The sequence below is a fragment of the Halichoerus grypus genome, chromosome 5 (genome assembly GCF_964656455.1).
Source record: "Halichoerus grypus chromosome 5, mHalGry1.hap1.1, whole genome shotgun sequence".
Classification (NCBI taxonomy): Eukaryota; Metazoa; Chordata; class Mammalia; order Carnivora; family Phocidae; genus Halichoerus; species Halichoerus grypus.
In genome coordinates, this window is record NC_135716.1 from 101940752 (window position 1) to 101967721 (window position 26970).

Below are 26970 nucleotides of genomic sequence, written 5' to 3' on the forward strand. Positions count from 1 at the left end.
CCTCTGAGCTTATGTGGCTGAGGCAGGATTCAGTTTCTTGAAGTAATAGGACTGAAGTCCCTATTTCCTTCCTGGATCAGCAAGGGACTGCTCTAAGCTCCTAAAGACCTCACATTCCTTGCACATAGTCCTTTCCATCTTCAAAGCCAACAAGAGAGAATCCCCCTCACATCAAATTCTTCTCTCACATTGAAATCTTTCTTTATGAAAAAGGACTTACCTGTTGGATCAATTCTCTCCAGGATAATTTTGCTTTCTTAAGGTCAACTGTGGCATATAACATAACCTAATCATGAGAGTGACTATTCCATAATATCCATATGTCGCTATTTTAGGGAGAGAAAATCTTGGGAGACCATTTTAGAATCTGACATAACACAATGATAATCCAATGAGTTAGACTGTTTTTATTTATTTGAGGATCAGATATTAAGATTTTTTATTCCAGCAATTCTTCTGGTGATGCTATATCCTTTACTAGGGTTTGGCTTGGGACTTATTAAGATAATCAGAGTCTCTTGAAGGCATATTTGGTGACACTGACTACATCAGTGAACTGGGAAAGGTGGGTGGGAGAAAAGGTAGTTACTTCCATATACGCTTAATTTTATGCCTTATATGTTGAATTCCATTACCTTTAATGCTTAAGATGACATAATGTTATATGGAAGAACCAACAATAATCTCAAGACAGCAAATTTCCAAATTTCAACATAAGTTTACTTCCTTATATGTTCCTCTTTGTCTCTCTCAATGCTTTCACACAAAAAGATGCAGTTATAGAGGGAGAATTTTTGAAAGATAAACGCATATTAGCAATGACAAATAAAAGCCTAGTGTGTAGAAGTAGCATTAAGTACTTTTACCCTCTGAAAGTTAGCCATATATAATCAGGGCAGAAATATGCTCTGGTAATAAATTCAGGTAGGAGCATCATTTTTTTCTTTCATTATTTGATACCCTTTAAACATTTTAACATTCTTAAATCTGGGGCATCTTACAACTGACAGATACATTTAAAGTGGCTTCTGTCTTTTCAGAAAAAAAAAAAAAAGAACAGTTAAGATATTGATAGAGTATCTTACAATCAATGGAGAAAATGCTAAATAACTCCTAGCCAGCAAGACTAAAGTATTAACATTCCAAAAAAAAAAAAAAAAAATTGCCATTTAACAATGTCAGATTTTTAATTGAAATGACAAAAAAATGGGGGAAGCGGACTTCAACAGTGCTCATTTAAGCATTTTCCGGGGATATTCTGGTTCAGACTCTTGATGTATCTATCACAATAACATGCATACCTCTTTGGAGATGGATTTTGCAAATACACTTAATTTTTCTCTGCATGCCTCCTTTATTCTCCTTTATTTGTCTCTCTCCACTTGAATCCTACTCATCTAAGGTTTTCCTGATAAAATTTCTGCTAAGTGAGGCTACATACCACCCCCCTCTCCAATGTTCATACCAGCCTGTATCCAATTCTATCATTGCATTTATCACATTGTAATTTGTTTATTAGTTTGTCTCCCAAATTTGTCTTGCTTATCTTTGTTTCCCAAACATATTGCACAGTACTGGGCACATAATAGGTGGACAAATACATAAATGGATGAATGATGGTGTAAGCCGCATTTCAAGCTGAGTGCTGTGTGTCAGTGGGGTATGAAGCCACAGGAGAGAACAGCAATCCAGAGCATCATCTTTGGACAGTAAGAAGGTCAGAACATTATTTTTATTATAAAAGAAACATAGATATGTTATAAACTATAAAGTGTGTAAACATATTTTAGTTATAGTCTTATAATTCAAGGTAAATTATTTCAAGCTATGATATCCAACCTCTGTCCATAGAGGCATATAGAGAAAATGTTTGGAAGCCACACTTATGCTTAGGCCTAGGCTGAAGCACTCTGCTTCACTTTATCCATACATTTCTTCAGTCGCCCCCCCGACCCCCACCCGGGAGTACTTTGGCTGTAGCACTCAGTCAGCTATCCCCAGGAGCAAGTATGCCCGTTTGAGAAGTTAGAGTAGTTTAAATTATTATTCTGGAAATAATATAATCTCCAGTAAGAAGACTGAATAACAAGATTGATTGATTGTTTGCCTAAGGCTGAAATCAGGCCAAAAATATGTTGAATTTACCAAGTTAATGCCCCTTGGTGAGTCCCCTTGGTGACCACACCCCAAATATCTTGATTCACCAAACTTCTACATATGTCTTATATGTTCTATGTTACAGATTAATCAGAGAAAACAACGACAACAACACAAGTTTCCAAGGCTCTGGTCATGTAAAAGCAGACTTTAGGCATTGTCTAATAATAGTACGCCAAATTCATGCTTAGTAAATAGCTACTACAGATTGTTTATTTTTTTTTTAAAAAATCATATCCCTACACACATGTATAAAAATTCATTTATTAAACAAATATTTATTGAGATACCTATTATGTGCTGAATGGACACTGAGGATGCAACAGTGAACAAAACAGTATTTCTGCTCCCACAGAGTTTATAGTCTAGTTAGGGCGACAGGCAAAATACAAGTCCCTATCTGCCCTATTAGGACACTGGGGTAGGGAGCGAGCAGCAGTCAAGGAAGGGGCTCTCTGATAAGGTAACATTACTGCTGGAATCTCTAACTGGAGGGTTTTGTCTTTTCATGTAGAACTATACGGTCTTCTCCTCTTCTTTCTCTTCCTCCTTCTTACTTCCAAGTAGCTAATAAAAAGAATTTTCAGAGGACTGGCTCATTGCAGATTAACTGCAGAAGGTATACATGAGCCTGCCATCGTCCACAAATGCTAGCATGACTGAATCATGAATTAAATCCAAAGACAAGAACACAAGTGCTTTATATATGGCAAGCAGGTTCATTCAGGATTTGAGACCTAACTTAATTATTCCTTGAGAAGATACAATTTGCTAAGCTTAAAAGCTGTTATGCTATCTTTTCTAAAACTGTATTTTTAAACTAATTCCATCTCTCTTGGTAACTTCAGGCAGGAAGGTTGTTTTTGGTATTATTCTTTTCTCTTTACACTTGTGAAGGTGACTGTTTGCCTTTAGCAAACTTTTATCCTTATTCGTCTTCCTAGGCTGCTTAACGAGCACCACCTCTCACCTTTGGCTTCTGTAGCTCAGATACTTTATTCTGAGAGTACTGTTTTCATGTAAAAAATAAATACACTGTAATTATAGCTATAACTATAAAAACCGTGACTATTTATAGAGTGAAAATAAGCCTAAATGAATGTTTCTCACAAAGAATATAAGAACATATGATGTTACTTTACTCGGTTTTGATTTCAACTTGTGCATATGAGATACGTTTAATAAGCTCTTGTGATACTCCTTTTTTTCCAAAATACCAATTCAGAATCTTAAATATTTCCTTTTTCCTAAAATTAATCATTACTAACTTGGACAAATGTTGATTGTCACACCCTGATAATGACATTTAGAAAAATGGAATCAATTATTTTCTTAACAAGTTGATAAAGAAATGAAAGTAAAAAATAGACGTATTATGGTCTGGAATGTCCGTCTGCTTATTTTTTTGCCCCAGGGTATTAGATTATATTAGTATATCTAAATTTAATCAAAGCTGGATGTTTGAGACTGGGAACTTCAACATGCCTTGATTTTAAAAGGAAAAAAAAATCTGCAAAAAATAAAAATTGTAGCCAGTAGGCAACCTTAGTTGTGAATGTTTCTCTTTAAAAGTTTATCTGAGATCTAAGATCCTTAAAGTAGTATGAAGTAGTTTTAAAACATTTTAAACATTTTAAAAGATCACCCAAAAAAAGAAAAGTGCTAGGCATAGATAGCCTCATATATGAAACAGCAGTGCCATCTTGTGACAAGATATTTCAATATAACTGTATGCATATTTCGCTATTCTTAACGAATTCTCTTGACTATACCATGTATTTATTTATTTATGTATTTATGTATTCATTCATTTATTTATTTATTTTTATTAACATATAATGTATTATTTGTTTCAGGGCTACAGGTCTGTGATTCATCAGTCTTACACAATTCACAGCGCTCACCATAGCACATACCCTCCCCAATGTCCATCACCCAGTCACCCCATCACTCCCACCTTGATCTATACCATATAAAGATATAATGAGAAAAATAAAGTACTTTGATTCCTTTAGGACATTTTAAAATCACTTATTAAAGGAAAAGAGTCAACTTTCCTTTATTTATTAAACTAACAATCATCAGCACTTTTAAACAGCCACTATATTTAAAACATTTTTCTATGCTTTACAAAATTTTGTAAAGGAAGTGGTAATTGGTTCTAAGTACTGCTAACATAAGCAAATAGAAAGGCTGACAAAAACAGGCTCAAGAAACAAAAAAATGGAAAATCAATTAAATAGTGAAAAGTAGCATTTGTCAGAGTACCTCAAACAAGAAAGGCATCCTGGAGAGGAGAGAAAATTTCTATTATCTCATAATCATTTACTTAGAATGGAACAGATATTTTAATAGAAGCTAGTTGGAAAGGACATTTCCTTTATCTTAACACTTTTGTTTTGCTCTATATTTCTATTCCATTTTTCCAGTGATAAAATATGCAAAAATTTTTTGAAAATTTAAATTTCTATAAAAAATGAAAAGGACCCAATACAGTGGGATTTTGTGTGGGTGTGCACGTTTGTGTGCCGGAGGCCTAAACTAATGGACCCTAAAAACTTTTTAATGTTTTCCAGTGTATTTTTTTTCTCCCAGCATGCAGTTGTTATGTTTAAAAGGAGATTTTTTTTTAATCTACAGAATATTTAAATCATATAATATGAACTAAAGTGATCTGGAAACTACAATGAGGTTTAGTGCATATGATTCAACCCAAATCAACAATTAGATTGAATGTTTACTAGACAATAAAAGGAATAACAAGTACTTTTATCTTCCTGATGTGCAAGTTACTTTTACAAAATTCTAACTAATAACAAGGGAAATTGCCCATTCCTCTGCCTTAAAATCCAACTCTATCACTCTCCCATCTGTGGGGCCAGACTAGACTCTTGGCTGGACTACAGAGCCCTAATTTTGGAACACTAGAGAGAGGAAAAGAAGCAATACCAATGACAACTGTGTCTAGGTCTCTTCTTCATCCCAGTCATCAGTCTTTTAATTTAATCTTTTTCTACAATATTTAATTCAGCAACCAAAAAAGCAATCAACAAGAGCAAAAGGGTAAGTAAACTGGGCAAAAACAGTTTCTTTTTTTAAAATTTAAGCTTCTTGAAAACTGACCATTTTGTTCTCTGTGACCCAGTGTAGGCTTGAACAATGATAAATGTTCATATGCAGCCATCAAAAGGAATGAAATCTTGCCATTTACAATGACGTGGATGAAACTGGAGGGTAATATGCTGAGCGAAATAAGTCAATCAGAGAAAGAAATGTATCATATGACCTCACTGATATGAGGAATTCTTAATCTCAGGAAACAAACTGAGGGCTGCTGGAGTGGTGGGGGGTGGGAGGGATGGGGTGGCTGGGTGATAGACATTGGGGAGGGTTTGTGCTATGGTGAGTGCTGTGAATTGTGTAAGACTGTTGAATCACAGACCTGTACCTCTGAAACAAATAATACATTATATGTTTAAAAAAAAGAAGAAGAAGAAGATAGTAGGAAGGGAGAAATGAAGCGGGGGGAATCGGTGGGGGACACGAACCATGAGAGACGACTCTGAGAAACAAACTGAGGGTTCCAGAGGGGAGGGGGGTGGGGGGATGGGTTAGCCTAGTGATGGGTATTAAAGAGGGCACGTTCTGCATGGAGCACTGGGTGTTATACACAAAAAATGAATCATGGAACACTACATCAAAAACTAATGATGTAATGTATGGTGATTAACATAACATAATAAAAAAATGTTCATTAAATTAAATTTTTTAATTCCTTCATCAATGCTGTTAAGCCCAGTATATTTCAACACTTTGGAGCTATTTTATTATGCTGTTGATAAGAAATTTAGCCATCATTATCCCTAAAAATAAAGCCTTATCCTCCACAAAAATTTTTTATAACAAATAGATATTTTTCAGACATTAAGTTGCTTATAATTCATGTCTATTCATAATTTTAAAATAATCTAAGAGGTCCTTTACTCTCTCAAGACTGCTGAATATAAACCCTTTCCTAAATCCCTTGATATCTTAATACAGAAAATTAAAGAAGTATGTTTTTCCCCTAGGCTAGATTAAGTAGAAATGAGAGAGATTAAAGAAGAAATTCCTCACTACATAGATTAAAGAAGAAATTCCTCATTACATAGAAATTTGGTGAGAAAATAGAACATTTTTCCCCTGGAAATTTGTTCGTTGATGAGGCACTTTCCCTCTTGACAGTAAAAGACATTTATAAGCCAGAAGCAAGACAAAAAAAAAAAAAAAAGAAACAATATACAAACCAAGAAGACAAAGAATGAACCTAGAGGGTAAAGAATTGGGGCTGGTTATAATCATTTCAATTTGGATTTCCTCAAAATTTTTTTGTTTCTTTTTATTGGTTTTCACGCATATCAAAAACATACTTATTTAATATCTAGCACTGTATCTATCAATATAAAAATTCAAATGTAAAAGAACAATGTATAAAATTTTAAAACAAAGTTAATATTAAACTACAGCTTATTTTTAATGTGATTTAAGGAAAAAAACTGGAGAAATATTTATTTAGCAGTTCAAAATTAACAAGGATTTTAGATTTCTATTTCAAAATTTTAGCCATGAGAATCAGCTATGTCACAAGTAATGCTTATACATATTTTTAGGATGAAAACAATATCAAATGTAGCAACAGAAAAAGAAAAAATTGGACAAAAACAACACAATGTTTTTAGTTGTAGTTTTAGATTTGCATTTGGAAACACATTAATCCGTCCTTAATGAAGTCAGCAGGCATCCACTACTTAATCATTAGACTGAGAATAGTCATATCAATGTATGAATGTACGAGGCACCGATTTATTGTCTCTACCAGATGTTAACTCCAGATAACAGTTAAAACTGTGTAACTCCAGGTTGTATGCATTAATTAAAAAAATTATTAAAAGACACATTTCTATGTTTCCCATTTTCATATTTTCCATATTTATTAACTGTGTACTAAATCACTTAAAACAAAACTAGAGAAGGAAAAATGACTTTCATTTTCCCTGCCCTCCCTCACCCAAGCAACAAATGGCTGAAAATATGGTTCTCTGTGTGTTCCCTGAGGCAACAGGATGCTCTTCTGGTTCCTGATGGTCTACAGAAAGTTTCTTCTTGGCAGCTTTCCTGCATCTGAGAGCAGCCTCCAGCAAGTCTATTCTTCACTGCAGGGGGAGATGGGGATGGGAAGGCATGTATCTGCAGCAACTCCCCAGAGACATGAATCTCAGCTTTGGGAGAGGCGGCAAAGGAGAGAAGTTTCCCTAAATTCTGAGTTGGTTCACAGTTCAAACTTCCCCAGTCCTAGGGGTGGCACAGCCGCCTGTAGTTGTTAACCCATTACACTTAGAGCTTACTTTTACCCCTTTCCGTAGTTAACCCCTTTTTACCTGGTTAGCTATTCTTTATATTAAATACATCTTATTGAAGTTATTTGTGTAACTAAAACCTAAATGATACAAGTACCGAGCATAATAAAAGCAATAAACAGTCATTGTTTGAAAGAAGTTTAAAAGTTGGGAGATATGGGGCGGGGGGGAAACATCAAAATTAAGTGGAATCATAGCAGATTATTAGCTTTGCTTTTGATTTCCCTTTTTCTGTATCATCTTATATACACATATATTATGTAATACTGTATTACTTACATTATATTATATATATGTTTAAGCATCTGTTTCCTGCTTATTATAAATTATCTTATTCCAAAGTCATTATAAATTCTTTGAATCCATGCTTTTTAATGACTGAATAATGGGTCACTATAAAGCTAGATTTTAATTTATTTACTCCATTTTCTTTTGTTTTTTGAAATTTAGTCTGCTTTCAACTCTCTTAAGCTTTAAAGTGATACTTTAAGAGATAACATAAATATCTTTATTCATGGATAATTATTCTTTCTCCCCCAACCCTGCTCCTTCCTCCAAACCCATGCATCTCTCTGTCTCTCAATTTGGCAACAAAACTGTTAGCGATTAATGTGCAATTTTATAGGAGAGAATGCACTCCATAAACAGTGATATCTATTTTTAGTAAGGAAAAATACCAAATGTATCTCTTAATTATACAACCTGTAATATTTAAAATCTTATAAAATCTGGTGATTCTAGAATAAGAACTGGCATTCGTCAAACTAGTACCTAATATGTTACCCTGTAGCTAAGAGAGTTGCTTCTGTTACAGTTTTGCAATTTTTTCATGGTATTTGAGCTTTGCCTTTGCTTTCGTTTTATATCCAATCTCCCCTAATGGTTTATCCCCTACATCCTGTAGTTACCCAGTGATGGGAAGCCAATATCTCTTTGTTCCGCATCTACTGCAGCACTCGATTTAGACCCACCTTCCCAGACTGTTTGTTTCTCTTTAACTTTTCAAGCTATAATTTCTTCACCTTCAGAGTTTGGATCTAACTAGATGACAGCTAGCTATCTTCCTGATATAAGATTATATGATTCTAGATTCTGCCCTCCCATGCAATCAATTTCTTACCAAAACTAAACATGGAGTCATCTAAAATTCAATAGATAATATTGAGAACTCTAATTGACCTCCCTGCCACTTAATAAAAATATCTGGCTCTGAAATTTAAAAAAAAAATAATAATAATCCTGAAAACTCAACTCTTTCTTTTTAATTAAGTTTTATCTGTAATAAATAGTTGCTGCAATTTTTCCTTCTTTTGTACAGGAGGTTATTTGAATATATCAAATGTTCAAATCTATATTAGCTTCCTATATCTAGGCAAACCACTTCCTTCCATACTAACTTGTCCAGGTAATAGCAAAAAGTAATTTTGAAAGTCATATTTGTATAATTGGAGGTATTCATAGCACAGCTGCAAATCTCTTAAAGTTGTTATAAACCATGCAACACGACTTCTTTGAGACAGTTTGTTGAGCATTTAAATGGAAATCAGAGAACCTAAGCTATCTATTTCAATTCAGCTAGCAATTCTACAAAGCTTAAAAATCTAAATGCCACAGTACTGTGAAAACACAAACTATCAAAAATTTATACAATTAAATTAAAATCTATAAAAATAACTTTGTTTTCCAGCATTTACTGATCTCCTTGTAAATATACATTTCTTTTACAAAATCATTTAAACTCTATAATGCCCCTATTATGCATATTGTCTTCAAATTACTCTTACGTTCTGAGTGAATTTAAGCTTTAGTTCAGGGTTTTTGTTTTTTTGGGGTTTTTTTGTTTTGTTTTCTAAAGTTAGTTCCATGTCCACTGTGGAGCCAAACATGGGGCTTGAACTCAAAACCCTGAGATCATGAGCTGAGCTGAGATCAAGAGTTGGCCACTTAACTGACTGTGCCACCCAGGCGCCCCTAAGCTGTGGATTTCTAAACACAGTTATTTGAAGTTGTTTATCTTCCCCATATAAATCTTAGAGAGGAGGCTTCCAGTTGACCACCCTACTGCTACTGTTAAGGTCACCACTAGCAAGGTCACCAGTTGTCTCTTCAACCTTTCTGCTCCTTATGTCTCTCTTATTACTCTTTTTCCTGATTTAACTCCTTTGTTTTTATTACACTGATAAACCCTAATTCTGACCTCCAAAGCCATTTCTTATCTCCTTCTATTAACTCCTTTTTCCAATCTTTCACTATTTCTATTCCCATCTTTTCCACCCTCTTTTCTTTCCTTCCTTCCCTTTTCCTCCTCTCTTTTTAGTCTATAAATATAAGTAAAACTCCACTTAAGGCCTCAACCACACTTATATATTGAAAACTCCCAAATACATATTTATAGCAAAGATTTTTCTTGTAAAGCCAGCTGTCTGTTGAACGTCACTACCTGGAAATTCACGTGTTCAAATCTGAGTTAATTATTATATTTATCTCATTTTATTCACTTCCATTCTTTATCCTTTATTCAATTCTTTATTAACCTCCACTTCTCCATTCATATTCACTATGTTCCCCAATATAGTAATGGCACCATCTATCTCCTAAACTAAATCAGAAATGTATAGATTATTTTTAAAGCATTCTTCTTCACCATCCACATTTCATTCCATTCTCTTAATTCCACTTCTTGAATACTTTTAAAGATCATTTCCTTAATTTCTATCTTCATAACACTGTCTATATTCAGGTTCTCCCCATCTCTCACTAGCAACTACCTGACTAGTTTCCCAACCTCATCAAAATCATCATCCTCACTAATAATAACAACCCATTGCTTTCTTTGTCTTTTTTTTTATAAAAGTTCCTTGCTATCTCCCTTATCAAGGCATAGATATAGTAAATATAAAATACAATAATCTCTGGAGAACTAACACAAATAAAATGGTCTTCTCCTTTTCCCATTCATGTGTTGCCAAACATTTGACAGTGAATCTTTACACTACCTAATCAGATGTCATGTAGTTGGTGACAGAAACACAAATACTGGCTTCCCTAGAAACATGTCTGATTTGTAATGCTGGGCCATGTCAATCTATATTTTTCCTTCACTTGCCATGCTTTTAAGCATTCCACTACTACACCATTTTGGTGGCATTTCTGCAAACATCCCTAGTTACTAGCTGCATTTACTCTCTCTTAGAATTTCAATGATCAGGGTGCCTGGGAGGCTCAGTCGGTTAAGCGTCTGCCTTCGGCTCAGGTCATGATCCCAGGGTTCTTGGATCGAGTCCCACATCGGGCTCCCTGCTCCGCGGGAAGCCTGCTTCTCCCTCTCCCACTCCCCCTACTTGTGTTCCCTCTCTCACTGTGTCTCTCTCTGTTAAATAAATAAATAAAATCTTAAAAAAAAAAAGAATTTCAATGATCAACTATATTATAGCTACAGAATATGGATGGAATGTGATGGGGACTTTAAGCCATCAAACAAAAATGTTATGGGCTACCTTTGAGCAAATCTCTAACCTGTTAAGAAAACATGTGTTACATATGAATTTTAGGATTGTTTTTTCCTTTTCTGCGAAAAATGGCATTGGAATTTTGATAAGGATAGCATTGAAGTCTGTAAATTGCTTCAAGGAGATGGACATTTTAACAAATTAATTCTTTCAATCCATGAACATGAGTTATCTCTCCATTTATTTGTGTCTTCTTCATTTCTTTCATCAATGTTCTGTAGTTTTCAGCATACAGGTCTTTCACCTGCTTGATTTAATTTATTCCTAGGTATTTTATAATTTTTCATGCTATTGTAAATGAGATTGCTTTCTAAATTTCTCTTTCAGATAGTTCACTGTTAGTATGTAGAAAATGCAACTGGTTTCTGTATGTTGATTTTGTATCCTACAACTTTACTGAATTAGCTTATTAATGCTCATAGTTATTTTGGTGGAGTCACTATGATTTTCTGTATATAAGATCATGGCATCTGCAAAAAGAGACAATTTTACTTCTTCCTTTCTAATTTGGATGCCTTGTATTTCTTTGTTATGCCTAATTGTCCTGGTGGGACTTTCAGTGCTGTGTTGAAAATAAGTGGCAAGAGTAGGCATCATTGTCTTGTTCCTGGCCTTAGAGGAAAAGCTTGCAATTTTTCACCATTGAATGTGATGTTAGCTGTTGGCTTGTCACATATGGCCCTTATTATGTTGAGGTACATTCTTTCCATATCCAATTTGTTGATATGTGATATCATAAAAGTATATTGAGTTTTGACCAATGTGTTTTTTAATTTATTGAGATAATTTATTTTTTACCTTCATTCTGTTAATGTGGTGTGTCACATTTATTGATTTGGCATATTGAACCATCTTTGGCACCAGGTATAAACCCCACTTGATCATAGCACATGATCCTTTTAATGGGCTATTAAATTCTTTTTGCTAAAATTTTGTTGAGAATTTTTGCATCTATGTTCATCAGGGGTAGTGGTCTGTAATTTCCATTTCTTATATTGTCTTTGTCTGGCTGTGGTATCAGAGTAATGCTGGTCTCATAAAATGAGTCTGAAAGTGTTTCTTTCTCTTTGTTTTTTTTGGGGGGGGCGGGGAAGAGCTTGAGAGGCATTAATAGTAATTCATTTAACGTTTAGTAGGACTCACCAGTGAAGTTACATGGTCCTGAGCTTTATGTTGGGAGATTTTTGATTACTCCTTACCTACTATTGGTATGTTCAGATTTTCTATTTCTTCATGACCCAGTCTTGATAGGTTGTATATGTCAAGGAATTTTTTAATTTCTTTTAGGTTTTTAAATTTCTTCTAATCCATTAGCATATAATTGTTAATAGTAGTCTCTGAATATCCTTGGTATTCTGTGGCATCATTTATAATGTCTTCTCTTTCGTTTCTGTTTTTATTTGGTTGAGTATTATCTCTTTTTTTTCTTAGTTACTCTAGCTAAAGGTTTGTCAATTTTATGTTTTCGAAAAAAAGCTCTCATCTTCATTGATTTTTTTTTTCTACTGTGTTTCTAGTCTTTCTTTTATTTATTTTTGCTCTGATCTTTGTTATTTTCTTCCTTCTTACTTTGAGCTTAGTTTGTTCCTCTTTTTCTAGTTCCTTAAGGTGTAAAGTGAGGTTGTTAATTTGAGATATTTCCTTTTTCTTAATGTAAGCATTTATTGCTAATTTTTCCCCTCAGAATTGCTTTTGCTGCATCCTATAAGTTTTGGTATGCTGTCTGTCCATTTTCATTTGTTTCAAGATATTTTTTTACATCCTGTTGATTTCTTCTTTGACCCATTGGTATGGTGTGAAACCACAAAGACCCTGTATAGCCAAACCAAACTTGAGAAAGACAAAGCTGGAGGCATCACACTTTCTGATTTCAAACTACATTACAAAGCTATAGTAATCAACAGTATGGTACTGGTATAAAAACAGGCATATAAGCCAATGAAATAGAATACAGAGCTCAGGGGTGCCTGAGTCTGTCAGTTGAGCTTCCAACTCTTGGTTTGGGCTCGGGTCATGATCTCAGGGTGGTGAGACTGAGCCCTGCAATCAGTCCCACATCGGGCTCTGTGCTCAGCAGGCAGTCTGCTTGAGTTTCTCTTCCTCTCCCTCTGCCCTTCCCCCACTCGCTCATGCACGCTCTCTCTCTCTAAAATAAATATATAAATCTTAAAAAAAAACAAAGAGCCCAGAAATAAACCCACACATATATGGTCAACTAATCTTTGGCAAGAGTGCCAAGAACATACAATGGGGAAAGGATAGTCTCTTTAATAGATAGTGCTTAGAAAACGATATCCACATGCAAAAGAATGAAACTGGATTCCTATCTTACAGCACTCACAAAAAATAATTAGAAATTAATTAAAGACTTAAATGTAGAACCTGAAACTATAAGACTCCTAAAAGAAATCACAAGGAAAAAGCTTCATGACATTGGTCTTGGCAATGGTTTCCTGGATATGACACCAAAAACGTAAGTTAAAAAAGCAAAAATAAACAAGTAAAATTACATCAAATTAAGCAGTGTATACATAGCAAAAGAAACAGGTAACCTACAGAATGGGAGAAAATATTTGCAAACCATGTATCTGATAAGGTCAAAATATATAAGGAACTCTTACAACACAATGGCAGAAACAAAACAAAACACAAATAACCTAATTAAAAATGGGCAAAGGATCTGAATAGACATTTTTCCAAAAAGGGCATATAAATGGCCAACAGGTATATGAAAAAGTGCTCAACAATACTAATCATCAGGGAAATGAAAATCAAAGCCATAATAAGGTATTACCTCACATCTGTTATCAAAAAGAGATAACAAATGTTGGAGAAGATATGAAGAAAAGGGAATAATTGTACATCGTTGTTGGAAATGTAAATTGGCACAGCCAATATGGAAAACAGTATGGAGGTTCTTCAAAAAATTATAAATAGAACTACTATGTGATTCAGCAATTCCACTCCTGAGTATATATCTCAAAGAAACGAAGTGTCATGAATTGATACCTATTCTCTCATTTTCATTGCAACATTACCCACAGAAGCGAAAATAAGGAAACAACCCAAGTTTCCATCAGTGGATGAGTGGATTAAAGATACGGTATATTTATTCAATCATAAAAAAGAAACAAATACTGCTATTTGTGATGGCATGAATGAAACTGAAGGATATTAGGCTAATTGAAATAATCCAGAGAGAGACAAATACTCTCTGATTTCTCATATATGGAATCTTAAAAAAAAAAAAATCAAACTCATAAGAAAGAGAGTAGAATGGTGGTTGCCAGGACTGGGGAAATGAGGAGGTGTCATTTATAGGGTACTCACTTTCAATTATAAAATGAGTAAGTTCTGGGGGTCTATGTACAGTATGGTGTCCGTAGTTAATATTGTATTTGAATATTGTATGCTTGAAAAATTTGCTAAGGGAGTGTATCTCAAGCATTCTCACCACACAAACAAATAAAAATAAAATAAAATAACTATATTAGGTGATAAATGTGTTAAGTAACTTAATTGTGGTAATTATTCCATTTTTAAAGACAACTCAAGTCTTTTACTTTGTTCCATGTGTCCAAAACTTTGTTACTCCTGGCTTAGTTTAAGAGTGGTGATTTACTTGCCATTTGCAATGACGTGGATGGAGCTAGAGTGTATTATGCTAAACAAAATAAGTCAGTCAAAGACAAATACGTATGATTTCACTCATATGTGGAATTTAAGAAACAAAACAGATGAATGTAGGGGAAGGAAGAAAAAAAAGGAGATAAAGGGAGGCAAGTCATAAGAGACTATTAACTATAGAGAACAAACGGAGGGTTAATGGATGGAGGAGGGTGGGGGATGAGCTAAATGGGTGATGGGTACTAAGGAGGACACTTATGATGAGCACTGGGTGTTGTATGTAAGTGATGAATCACTAAACTCTACTCCCGAAACCAATATTACACTATATGTTAACTAACTAGAATTTAAATAAAAATTTGAAAAAGGGAAAAAAAAAGAGTGGTGATTTAATTCAAAGCCTTAGTTCACATGATCCTGGATGAGCCCCCAAATTGTGGTCCAGATGTCATTTAGGGTTTGCTTGCCCCTTGAAAGCTAGGTAAGACTTGATAAAACTCCCAATCCATCTTACCTTGGAAATCCAAACCATCAAGATTTCTGTTAAAGGATGGTAGGGAGGGAATGATTTAATATGCTCATGGTCATCTCACAGTGTTTCACTGACTTTTTTAACTCTCTTCCCTCTTCAGTCCCTAATTTCATTTCCTTTCCTAGAAAAAAAAATCCCCTCCTTTCTAGTACAGACTAGAAAACCATATTTACTCTTGAGGTCTTGTCTCAGAATCTCCCTCTCTATCTGCCAGGGGATTTTCAAGATATCTTCTTAAAGAGGAACATTTTACCTATGAGAGAATTCACATGCCAGATACTAAAATAATACATTTTCACCTTCTTATAACTGTCTTTTTATTTAAATTCTATAATTTGGGAAGTTATTTCTTAGCTGTAAAGTTGGCCATAGAAAGGAGGCCCTATCAAGTATTATAAATATCATCTTGTCCAACATCCTGAGACCTATAGAGGAAAATGTCTTTCCCAAGATCCCACTATTAATCAGAGCCATCCTGCATCTTGAGCCTCTGGATTCTCATTCCAGCGTTCTTTCTATTACTCCATACTGCACTGATATTCCAAATAAATGCAATCATTATTTAGGCAACTCACTGAATTTTCTTCATTTAATCAAATGATAAAAATTCAAAGTACTTAATAAGAAGATTTAAACTTATATTTTCCTTGATACTGATATTTAAATTGATAGTAACCACTCATGGACCAGATGTTCTTTGTGAGTTTACATTTAAAAACTGATTATGTATGCCTATGATTTAAATCATAGTTTAAATCATAGTTTCACTTACAAATCATAGTTCAAAATGCCACATTGTGAGCCATCTGGGTGGCTCAGTCAGCTCAGGTCTTGATCTCAGGGTCATGAGTTCAAGCCCCATGTTGGGCTCCATGTTGTGCGTGAAGCCTACTTAAAAAAAAAAAAAAAAAGCCACATAGTAATACAATTGCTAAATCAAATTCATCAGTACTGTGAAGTCAATTTTTATTTACATTTTTAGTTCAATATATGTAAATTCAATTTAAAAAAATTTTTAAAAAGATGTTTAAGTGGAAAGAATCCATTGAAGTAACTAAATTAAATTGGTTAGTATCTACTCAATTTATATAACTATATAATTATTTATTTATTCTTTCTAGTCAAGATAAGAAGGTTTTATTATAATAATAACTATAATTCGTTGCACATTCATTGAGGCAGACTCTGTGTCCTATATATTATCCCATTTCTGTAACTTCTCAGTAAGTTAGTATTACTTAGAATAATTAACTAAGGGGCGCCTGGGTGGTTCAGTTGGTTGGGCAACTGCCTTCGGCTCAGGTCATTATCCTGGAGTCCCTGGATCGAGTCCCGCATCGGGCTCCCTGCTCGGCAGGGAGTCTGCTTCCCTCTGACCCTCCCCCCTCTCATGTGCTCTCTCGCTCTCATTCTCTTTCTCTCAAATAAATAAAATCTTTAAAAAAAAAAAAAGAATAATTAACTAAGAACACTAAGTTCAGAAAGGTTATATAAATTCCTCCAGCCACAAAACAAAGTAGAAGGTATTAAATTCAAACCCAAATCTGTCCCACCCAAAACCCACACTTTTACTAATGTGAAAATTGATTATTTAATGAAGAATTATATTTTCTTTCAATTACTCATCAATTCACTCAACATATATTTATTTAAAGCTTATTTTGTGGAGTGCCTGGGTAGCTCAGTTGGTTAAGCGTCTGCCTTCAGCTCAGGTCATGATCCCCGGGTCCCGGGATCGATAAAGCCCTGTATGGGCTCCCTGCTCAGCGGGGAGTCTGCTTCTCCCTCTGGCCCTCCACCCACTTGTGCTTGCTCTCTCTCTTTCTCTCTCTCTCTCTCTCGAATAAATAAATAAAATCTTTAAAAAAATAATACAAAACCTATTTTGTATCAGGTATCATGTTAGGTGCTAGAGATTTAGTATATCTTTAGATGTATATAGGTATTTAAATAATTATAAAGATTTGTCCTCCTAACAACATTTTATGAGCTTTTCTCAAATTATATATATTTATTAAAATAGATAACTAGAAATACTTAATGCAATAATAAACTTTGAAAATCTTTTTCTAAGCTGTCTGAGATATTTTTCCTCTTATAAGCCTTGCCAGTTCCTCATTTAAATTTTTTTTCCCCAAAATCTCTGGAATAATGAGAATGCAGTTTTGCCTGACCTGTACATGGACCCAATTATATTGAACCTATTTTCTTAGCTTTTTTGACTGTCCCTAACATATTGGTTCATACTTGCACAGTATTCATCTTTAGGCAATAAAGTCTAGGATGGGGTGACGGGAAGACTCTACCTAATTGGCAATATGTCAGCATTTTTCTGGGTGAATGTAATGAGGGACTCGGCAGCAGTAAGAGCATGGGCATAACTGACCTAGCAGCATGTAAAGCACTCATGTAACACAGATGATTTAACTATATGAACAGCCAACATTCCCAGCATCAATCTTTTTTTTCCAAAATAAAGTAGTCATTTTTTAAAGTTTTAAACTCATGTATTAAAATACAGATTTGACTTTAATCATCTATCAAGGGTAAGCTAAATGATACAAATCTGTTCCAAAATCGAATATGACTTCAGTTAATTTGATGGGAGATAGAAGGTCAAGAGGAGCAGAAACCTTTTTGTACCTACTTTAATTTTGCCTAAGCTAGGAGATTTCAGAGAAACCCTCAATTTTGGGAATTGTCTAGGACCCACACCAGGGCCTCCATATTAGCTTGTGCACCTCCTTCCACATCAAAGACAAAATGATATAAGGTATTGTCTGAGACATGTGAGAAAAAGAGAGAATACAAAATCCTTATAGGGATAATTCTAATATACATCCAAATACCAGTGTCACCATTTTATGGTATATAAAGGAAAAGAACAGTTGTCCCACATCTATCCCTGGATGGTCCACCATACAAATTCTCATCCTTACTGCCTCAAACTCCATTGTAGGCCACTATTCATGTTTATCCTTTCAGAATTCTTTTGAAGAATATTGCCCCTTCCACTTAAATGGCAGAAGTAAGGACTGGCCACACTTGCCTGTTATTGCCCTGAACCTTTTTCCTCTCCTGTATAATTCAGTCATTACTGAAGAGTGGGAGAAATTAGAGCAAATATAGGAGAGGAAGAATTCAAGACAGTAAATTTGATTTTCCTCATAGTTCAAAGAAAAGGTACGAAACCAGATAAACACTAAATACAGAGTTTTTTCCCAGACATGGCTCATTCTTAAAGACTAAGCCATTCATCAAGCTAACTCTTCACGAGGAGTACCTATTTCTTTAAAGTACCATATTACAGATCTATAACACTCAGTAAAATCCAACTCTGTCTAATATGTTGATCATGCTCTAAGAATGCATGTTTTTCCAAATCCCCATTATGCAGTGTGACATAGATCCCTAGAATTTTCCAAAGTCTGTTTAATACTCTGAGGAGACTACAGCAGGACTGCCTAGGTTTTAACCTAAGACTGATCATGCAATAGGCAAATTAGTCTATGCTTGTGGCTTTGGAAAAAGTGAAATAGGAAAAAATATATATATAGCTTGGAAAATTTTATATTTGTATTTTTAAAAAGAAAAATATTTAAATATAATACAAAACCCATAACTTTGTTAGAGTTCCTTGCATTTATATGCACTTCAATATTTCATTTGTTTCTTTTTAAAAATTTATTATCATAGGGACCCCTGGGTGGCTCAGGTGATTAAGCCTCTGCCTTCAGCTCAGGGTCCTGATCTCAGGGTCCTGGGATTGAGCACCACGTCAAGCTCCCTGCTTAGCGGGGAGTCTGCTTTTCCCTCTGCCCTCCTTCCCACTGCTTGTGTGCTCTCTCTCGCTCTCTCTCAAATAAATAAATAAATAAAATCTTTAAAAAAATTATTATTACAAAGGAATGTGGGTTTCAAAATGATTTTAGTAGTTAATGACTCCAAAAGTTTGAATCTAGCAATGGCTTTAGCACTCTAATTCAGGTGGCCTTTGATATTTAGAAATAAACCTGAAGTGAAAATAAGGATTCTTCTATTTGTTTAGGGTATACCTATTACAAAAATGTCTGTATTCTCTCTCTCTCTCTCTATTGTGGATATTATGCATTGACTTCTAAATTTAAAAGACTATAATTTAGCAATATGATACATCCTTCACATATGCACATTTTCTGTTTCCCATCCTCCCAATTTGGTTTTATTAGTTAAATCCAATATTATGTCTATGTAAACATTTTTCATTCTGAGCCAAGCATTTCATTATCTTCCTTGGACAATAATTTTTACTTTTCCAGGTTAATTTTTTAATTTACTTTTACTTGTTTGACAGTTTCAAACACCTACTAATGAAGCGCCTGGGTGGCTCAGTCAATGAAGTGTCTGCCTTCAGCTCAGCTCATGATCTCTGGGTCCTGTGTTCAGGCCCCATGTCAGGCTCACCACTCCACAGGGAGTCTGCTTCTCCCTCTCCCTCTGACCTCCCCCCGCCCATGCTCTCTTTCTCCTCTCTCAAATAAATAAATAAAATCTTTAAAACAAAACAAAACAAAAAAACACAAATATCCACTAAAGTCTTCTCAAACTTCCAACAGTTCTCTATATAATGCCTTTTAATCAAATTATTCACATGGCCATAACTGTCAGATAATGGATCAAGTTTATTTTTCTAAACACACCTTTCTCACAAATCCCACTAATGTCCTGATCCAGTAGTTACTTGTTTACCTCTAGCCTGCTGGAACCCTACTGTTTGGAGACTTTCTGTCATTATATTGAACACTTCTTTAGTCTCTTTTTGGTATTTAATTCTATCTCAGAAATTTTCCTCCTTCTGAGTTTACTACCTCATTTTGGTGAAAAAAAAGTACATGGGAGTTACAATTTTTTAGGTTTTCACATGTGATAAATATCTATGCTCTCCCACAAGTTATGACTGATAGTTTGGCTGGCTACAAAATTCTAAGTTAGAAATTCTCCTCAGGATTTTGAAGATATTGTTCTACTATGTTCAAGTTTCCAGTGCTGCTGTTAATAAGTTTTTTTTTTTTATTATGTTATGTTAATCACCATACATTACATCATTAGTTTTTGATGTAGTGTTCCATGATTCATTGTTTGCGTATAACACCCAGTGCTCCATGCAGTACGTGCCCTCTTTAATACCCATCACCGGGCTAACCCATTGTTAATAAGTTTTCTAATAATACCCAACATTAATTTAACATTCCTAAATTCTAAATTCTATTCCAAGTTCTATACTAGCCTGTTCATTCCTTACAACAAACTTATGAAAAAGTAATATCCTTAATGACAGACAAGGAAATTGAAGTCCAAAGAAATTAAGTTTCCCTTTTCCCCCTTAATTTTCTGAAATATTACAATATGCATCGCTTTCAACATTTCAATTTTTAATCTATATGCTCATATGCTTGAACTCACAATTATCTTTTGTCTGTTTTCCCTATAGTCTCTTCAGAAATCACCATAATTAAATGCTGAAATTCCTGGAATAATCCTCTAATTTTCTATCTACTTTATTTTATTTTCTCTCTCTTGTCTTTTTCCTCTGTTTCCTAAGATATTTCCTTAGTTTTACATTCCAACATTCTATTGAGTTTTTTATTTCAGTTATCACATTTTTAATTTCAAAATATTTAATTCTCTGAAAATTTAATTTTTCTACTCATATGTATAAATATATTTCCATTTCATTTTTGTGTATCTTAAAACATTCTAGAATTTTCTTTATAGTATCAATTTCCATCTTTGTTACATTTATTCTTACATTCCTTATGGTTTTGTTGTTATTGTAAATCATGTTTTTAAAGTACTTTTTCCAAATTTTTTGGTGTTTTTTAAGAATGCCATTGATTTTGTACTGCTGTCTTTTGTTTATATTCCTTTCCTTCTCTTATAATTATTTAACATGGGCCATATGTCATTTAGTTTTTTATTATTAACCATTTTTATTATGAGTGGGTCTCAATCTAGCTAAAGCTTTGCATGTGTGTGTTTGGGTTTAGGTGGCCCATGTGAGCTGGGATAGCATCATTTTGTGTACATTGTTTCAGGGCACTTTTTTCATCAACTTTTCTGTGTCAGCTCTAAGATCATTTATTTTCTTCTTTGTACTTTTGCCTGTTTCTAAATATGTTTTTGGAATGAACAGAAAATCTGTATGGCTCATTATGAAGTTTTTTATGTTATAGGTTTCCTCTGTAGTATTTGTGCATTTTGTTCCCCCAAGTCAAATGTAGAACTGGATTATCAAGTCAGAGATCTTATTTCAGCGTTACCCTTACTAGTAATTTCAAAGATATAGTCAGTCAGGAGGTTTAGACAAAACAGAGAAAGGCCTCAGATATCCACAACAGCTCCCCAGGTCCCATCTTCCTGCACTGGATCAGAATGATAGATCAGGTCTCTAAATAAGGATCATAGAGTCACGTCACACACAGGAGATTTTAAGATATAAAATATCTCCATTTTAAATCTGAGCATTGTATAACTTATAAGACATCACCATGCCTCATAGATTATAGATTCCAGTTATTATAGGTAACCCTTAGCCAGAGACATTCTACAAAGGGCATTTCAAAGATAAGGTTTCTTCCTCCCACCAAATATCAGTAGAATCTTTCCCCAGAAATATAGCTGGCAAAGGGATGCCAGGGCACCTACCTCCTATTCTTCCTCGCAGGGCATCTGACAGTCAAGAGAGTTAATAGATTTCAGGTGAACTGCTTTAATTACTTCTAGACAGCCCTAAATGGACTTGATACAATTATCAGGCTGATCATCAGACATGTTCCTTGCTACTACTTGCAAATCTAATTAACTTCTTCTGGAAAAGATAGGTTCTCTTTGTGTTTCTTCTATTCTCCCACAATGGAATAGGATTTGTGTATAGTTTCAAACCCCCCACTACATTCTAGTAACTCACTGTTCAAAGAAAGAAATCTTCGATTAGATCTTTAAGGTCAGAGGCCACTAGATTTCTAAGAGGTTTGTGCCATGCACAAAATCTGGTGGTACTACTTCCTCTATAGGTTATTCCAAATCCCACTTGATTGGCATCTCTGTGCCAGTTTTATTGTTTATTATTTGGTCTGGAAATCCCACAGTTTTATTAGAGATGAAGGGGATTTTTTTCCTATGATTTTTGTTCTTGTTATTTTCTGTTTTCACCAAGGGGGGGAGGTTTGGAGTGGGAATAACTTTGTAATCTTCAAACATAAGAAAATGAAATATTGTCTTAAAAGCCTTCTATTGCTGTGACTCAAAGTTCTATGATTTGAAGAAGTTTCCAAAAACAAAATTTGCTTCAAACTCATGTGTTTGATTTTTTTGTAAATCAGTTTTTAAAAATTTACAATCAACAAAACCCTATCAATTTAACTTTTAAAATATGCAAAAAATTTTTGGAAAGTAAATGTTTAAATTTTAAAATAATTTTTGGATGTTACCTGTCAATAATTGGCAGACAAATATAAGGGTAAATAAATGCAAACAGAACTAAAATTTGATTCATTTTCAACTATTTCAAATCAGTATCTACAGTGTAAAATTTTATCTGCAGCAATAAGGGATTTAATTCATTTCAAGGATACAGTGGAAAATATTGTATTTTACTATATGGTTCTTTTTTTTTTTAATTAAACTTCCTATATATTTTTGCATTAACAAGAGAATAAGATGCAAAATTCTTTGATCTGCAGGGAACTACTAGCCAGATTTCAGGAAATGACAGGCTCTTCAGAGCACCTTATCTTTCTACCTCTCAAACCTAGCATTTTATCTTGCTGGTGGTAGTCACTCTTCCAATATGTGTGCATTGAACTGCTGTAAAAAATGTGCTAGAAATATTTAAACAATATCCTTTTATTATTATCATTATTCCAATAATTGTTATATGTCAATTATAACATCAGTATTTTTTTCATATGCGCCATCTCATTAGTCTCTATGGACTCTAAATGTTATTTTCAATGAGTTAAAAGAAAACAAACTATTCTTTCTTGGAAGGCAAATAGAAAATCTTCAGCAAAATAACACTTGTCAAAAAAAAGAAAAGAGAGAGAGAGAGAGGGAAAGAAAGAGAAAAAGAAATATCCCAGTCAAATTAAATTACAGAGAGGATTGACATTGATAGAATACAAGTGTCTAAGATAGAATTGTGCAAAATTCCTAAAGTAACACCCAATTCTTACAAAATGTACCACTAGGAAACAGAGGTTCCATTTTACATCTCATTGCATCTGAAAAAGCAATCTTCTTTAGCAGAGTCCCAACATCCCTTTTCAATTTCAATATGACATTTTATTCTGAGGTTAATAGATATTAATAATACATACAACTACAGAATATCAGCTACAACAAGACACTAAATATAGAGAAGGTAATTCTGTGGCTTCTATTCCATTAGGACACTATCACAGGGCCCAAATCTGACCAGAGGTAAGATCTTTACACTTTAATTCACTCAGTCCACTATGGCACTATAGAGCATCTGAGCAAGCCCCTCAGTGACAGTGTTTTACTGTACATCTTTCCTGACTTAGTTTGCTCTCTCACAGAACTTCATAGGAACAAAAGTTTGGAACCTATAGGTGTACCATCAAAAACAGTGTCATTGCAAAAAGATTTGGGGTTTAAATAAGATACGTTACTAAATGCTAAGAATTATCACAGTACTGAGTTAAAGTATATTTCAAAATATAAGCATTGGTGTATTTAAATGTTATAACAACTGTATTGGTAACCAAATAAATACATTAAAATAAGTGAAACAACAAGTCAATTCCCAGTAGAATTACTTAAATATATGTGCTCAAGAGTAGGGGGCTTGGAGCAGAGTTAGGTGCTAACGTGTTTCCAAAATAACCATCCCAGGTAGTCAAAAAAGGAAGCAAAGGGTAAGTCTGATGATCGAAATAATTCTAATAGGGCACCTGGGTGTCTCAGGCAGTTAAGCCTCTGCCTTCAGCTCAGGTCATGATCCCAGGGTCCCTGGGATCCAACCCCACATCAGGCTCCCTGCCCAAGGGGGGAGTCTTGTTCTCCCTCTGCTCCCTCCCCCGGCTCGTGTGCATAAATAAATAAATAAATAAATAAATAAATAAATAAATAAATTCTAATAGCTCCCTAATTTCTATCAAAGAATGACGGATCCGTTGAGAAATCTGAAGTGTTTCTGATTGCCTGCATTACTCCATTATATTTTAGTGTTAAGCTTCTGTGATCTTAACCTGCATTGATCTATTTGCTTGTATTCTGAGAATAGGATGGGATAATGAAGAAAATTTAGCCTGTAAGTTCAATGCCTGTAAGAATCCATGAAGCCAATATATCCAATCTGAAAGGTTTTATTTTTTGTGGTGGATTTTCAACATAATCAGAAGCTGTAATCATGATAGAATTCTACCAATGAAGAAGACTGCAAGGGGCAAGTCCTCTCTCTTTCCCAAAAAATCAAGAAAGCTTGAGGAGAGAACTCATAGAAAGAAAAACAAAACCTGGAGCACCTGGATGGCTCAGTCAGTTAAGCATCTGACTCTTGATTTCAGCTCAGGTCATGATCTCACGGTCGTGAGATCGAGCCACACATCGGGCTCCATGCTGAGTATGGAGACTACTTAAGATTCTCTCTCTCCCTCTCCCTCTGCCCCTACCCCTGCTCTCTCTCTCTATATATATATAAATAAAATCTCAAGAAAGAAAAAGAAAGGCAAAACCTGATCAAAGGGTTAAAGGAAAGGAATAATTCTGAGTACCATAATATTGCCTCCATCTCTCAAATGTTTTTTTGACAAGTACCCATAGATTAATTGGTAAGGTCTAGAGAAGGAAACTATGCATGTAAATTGATAATCTTTGTGATATATTTTAATTAAAAGGCAATACTGATTTGAGACTTATGGTATGTTTATCATTGTTGGGAGTGGGAGAAAGGGATTCAAAACAAGACTTTGGCACATCAAGAGCTCCCATCCATCAGTAAGCACAAGAGCTCTATTAGTAGTTTTGGCATAGAAGTGTGGCTTCACTACATCATGGCCTTTTTACAAGGAGACTTAGCATCAGCAGGGAAGGGGCTGGCCATCTATATTGATCAAAAAGCAATTTCACATGGTATCTTAACAAGCACTGAGGAAGCCAGAAAAATGGCAGGTACCACATGGTTTAGAAGAATACGTTCAGCCATGAGATATGGCATCAAGTCTTCCAGACACAGAATTTAGGAGACTTTGAAGGGAAGCTGTCAATGACACAATAAGATATAGTCAGAGTCTAAGATATACAATGAAGTACATAAAGTTTGGGATACACTTTCACTGAGATCTGGAGGTTAATATGAATGCTTAACTGAGGAAATGAAAGTATTGGTTAAATAGCCATTTTATTCAGCAAGTCGGCACTTTTAGGAAAAATAACAAATACATTAGGACTATGGTGAAAAATTAAGATCATAAGAAAGTAGATGATTCTTGAAAGATACAGGGACATGTGTGTGCAAGCAAGGTGATAATGGCAAGTGAGTCCAGAGAAGGAGGATTTTGGAGAAAGACTACAGAAGAAAAAACAGCAAGAGATGTTAGTATGAATGGTATGGATTTCAAGTAACAAACTGACTCAAGCACAATGAAAATTTGTTAGTTTTATAACCGGGAAATACAGGAATACAGATGGCTTCAGACTGGAATTAGTAGCTCCGAAAAACCTCAAAACATTTTCTCTTTCCATCTCTTGGCTCTGCCTTCCTATGTCTTGGCTATATTTGGTCATGCTTTTCCCATGAGTGGCAAAGCTGTTCAAACATAGTGTCAGGCTTACTTCCTAACAGATTGGCAAACTCAGGGAAAAAAAAGTAAGCACCTCTTTCCCAACAATTTAAGCCAAAGACCGAAGGGTGACTCTTAATTGATTTGGCTCGATTTATAAGCCCATCCTGGAACCCAAACTTTGTGACAAGGGAAGGGAATGTTGTGAAAACAATCAGCATAGATCACGTTCCTACCCCTGGAGATGAGAAATGAGGTCAACTGTGCCTTCCCAGCATGGGTGAAACATGGTCTCTGGGTGGTTTATTAGCGGGAAGGTGATGTACTGTTACCAGTAAAGAAATGATGTTTGACAGCTATAAAAAATAAATATTCATCACATGCACATGTTGAAAACTTCTGGTTCAGTTGATCCTAGAAGATACTATCACCAAAAGTTATTGCTAACCAAAATAATTATAAAAGGGAACTATAAAATCTTAGAATTATGGTAGTGGAAAGTGTGTACATGCATGTAATGCTGTCTAATATGTTCAGAATTCAGAATCATTTTTGTCCTGAAGTATCCATGATAAAACCTGAGTTTGGTTTTATATTTTGTTTGCTTTTGATATTTTTCATTTGGATTGCTATTCCAAACTCTTTAGTTGTCACTGTTAAAGAAATACGTACCCATGTCTCTTGCTATATGACTTTGCAATTCCTATTGGAATATACAGAGTATTTTCCCACTCAATCAACTCATACTGGGGTTGTTCATGTGTCTTCTTTTGACCAGTGGAATTTTTGCATATTGAGGCAAGCAAAGCCTAAAGTGTCCTTTCAACGACTTGGTCCCTTGTACCATGAAAAGAACATACCTTGAGTAGCCACTGATTAAAGAAAATAGATCAGACTTAACTTTACCTCACAGCCTGGAGTCAAGCCCAGGTAATTGCAGCATGAACCAGTTTCCCCAAATAACC

General features: G+C 34.6%; 1 long non-coding RNA gene across 2 annotated transcripts; it reads right to left on the reverse strand.

The window, feature by feature from the left end:
* Window positions 1-391: 391 nt before the first annotated feature.
* Window positions 392-26970, reverse strand: LOC144381758 (uncharacterized). 2 transcript variants are annotated; one of them, XR_013447542.1, is made up of 2 exons: window positions 26912-26970; window positions 392-1700 (listed from the first exon to the last, which is right to left on the reverse strand). It is a non-coding gene; the product is annotated as an uncharacterized LOC144381758 (long non-coding RNA). The 2 variants fall into 2 exon arrangements; XR_013447541.1 differs by lacking the exon at window positions 26912-26970 and adding an exon at window positions 15994-16075.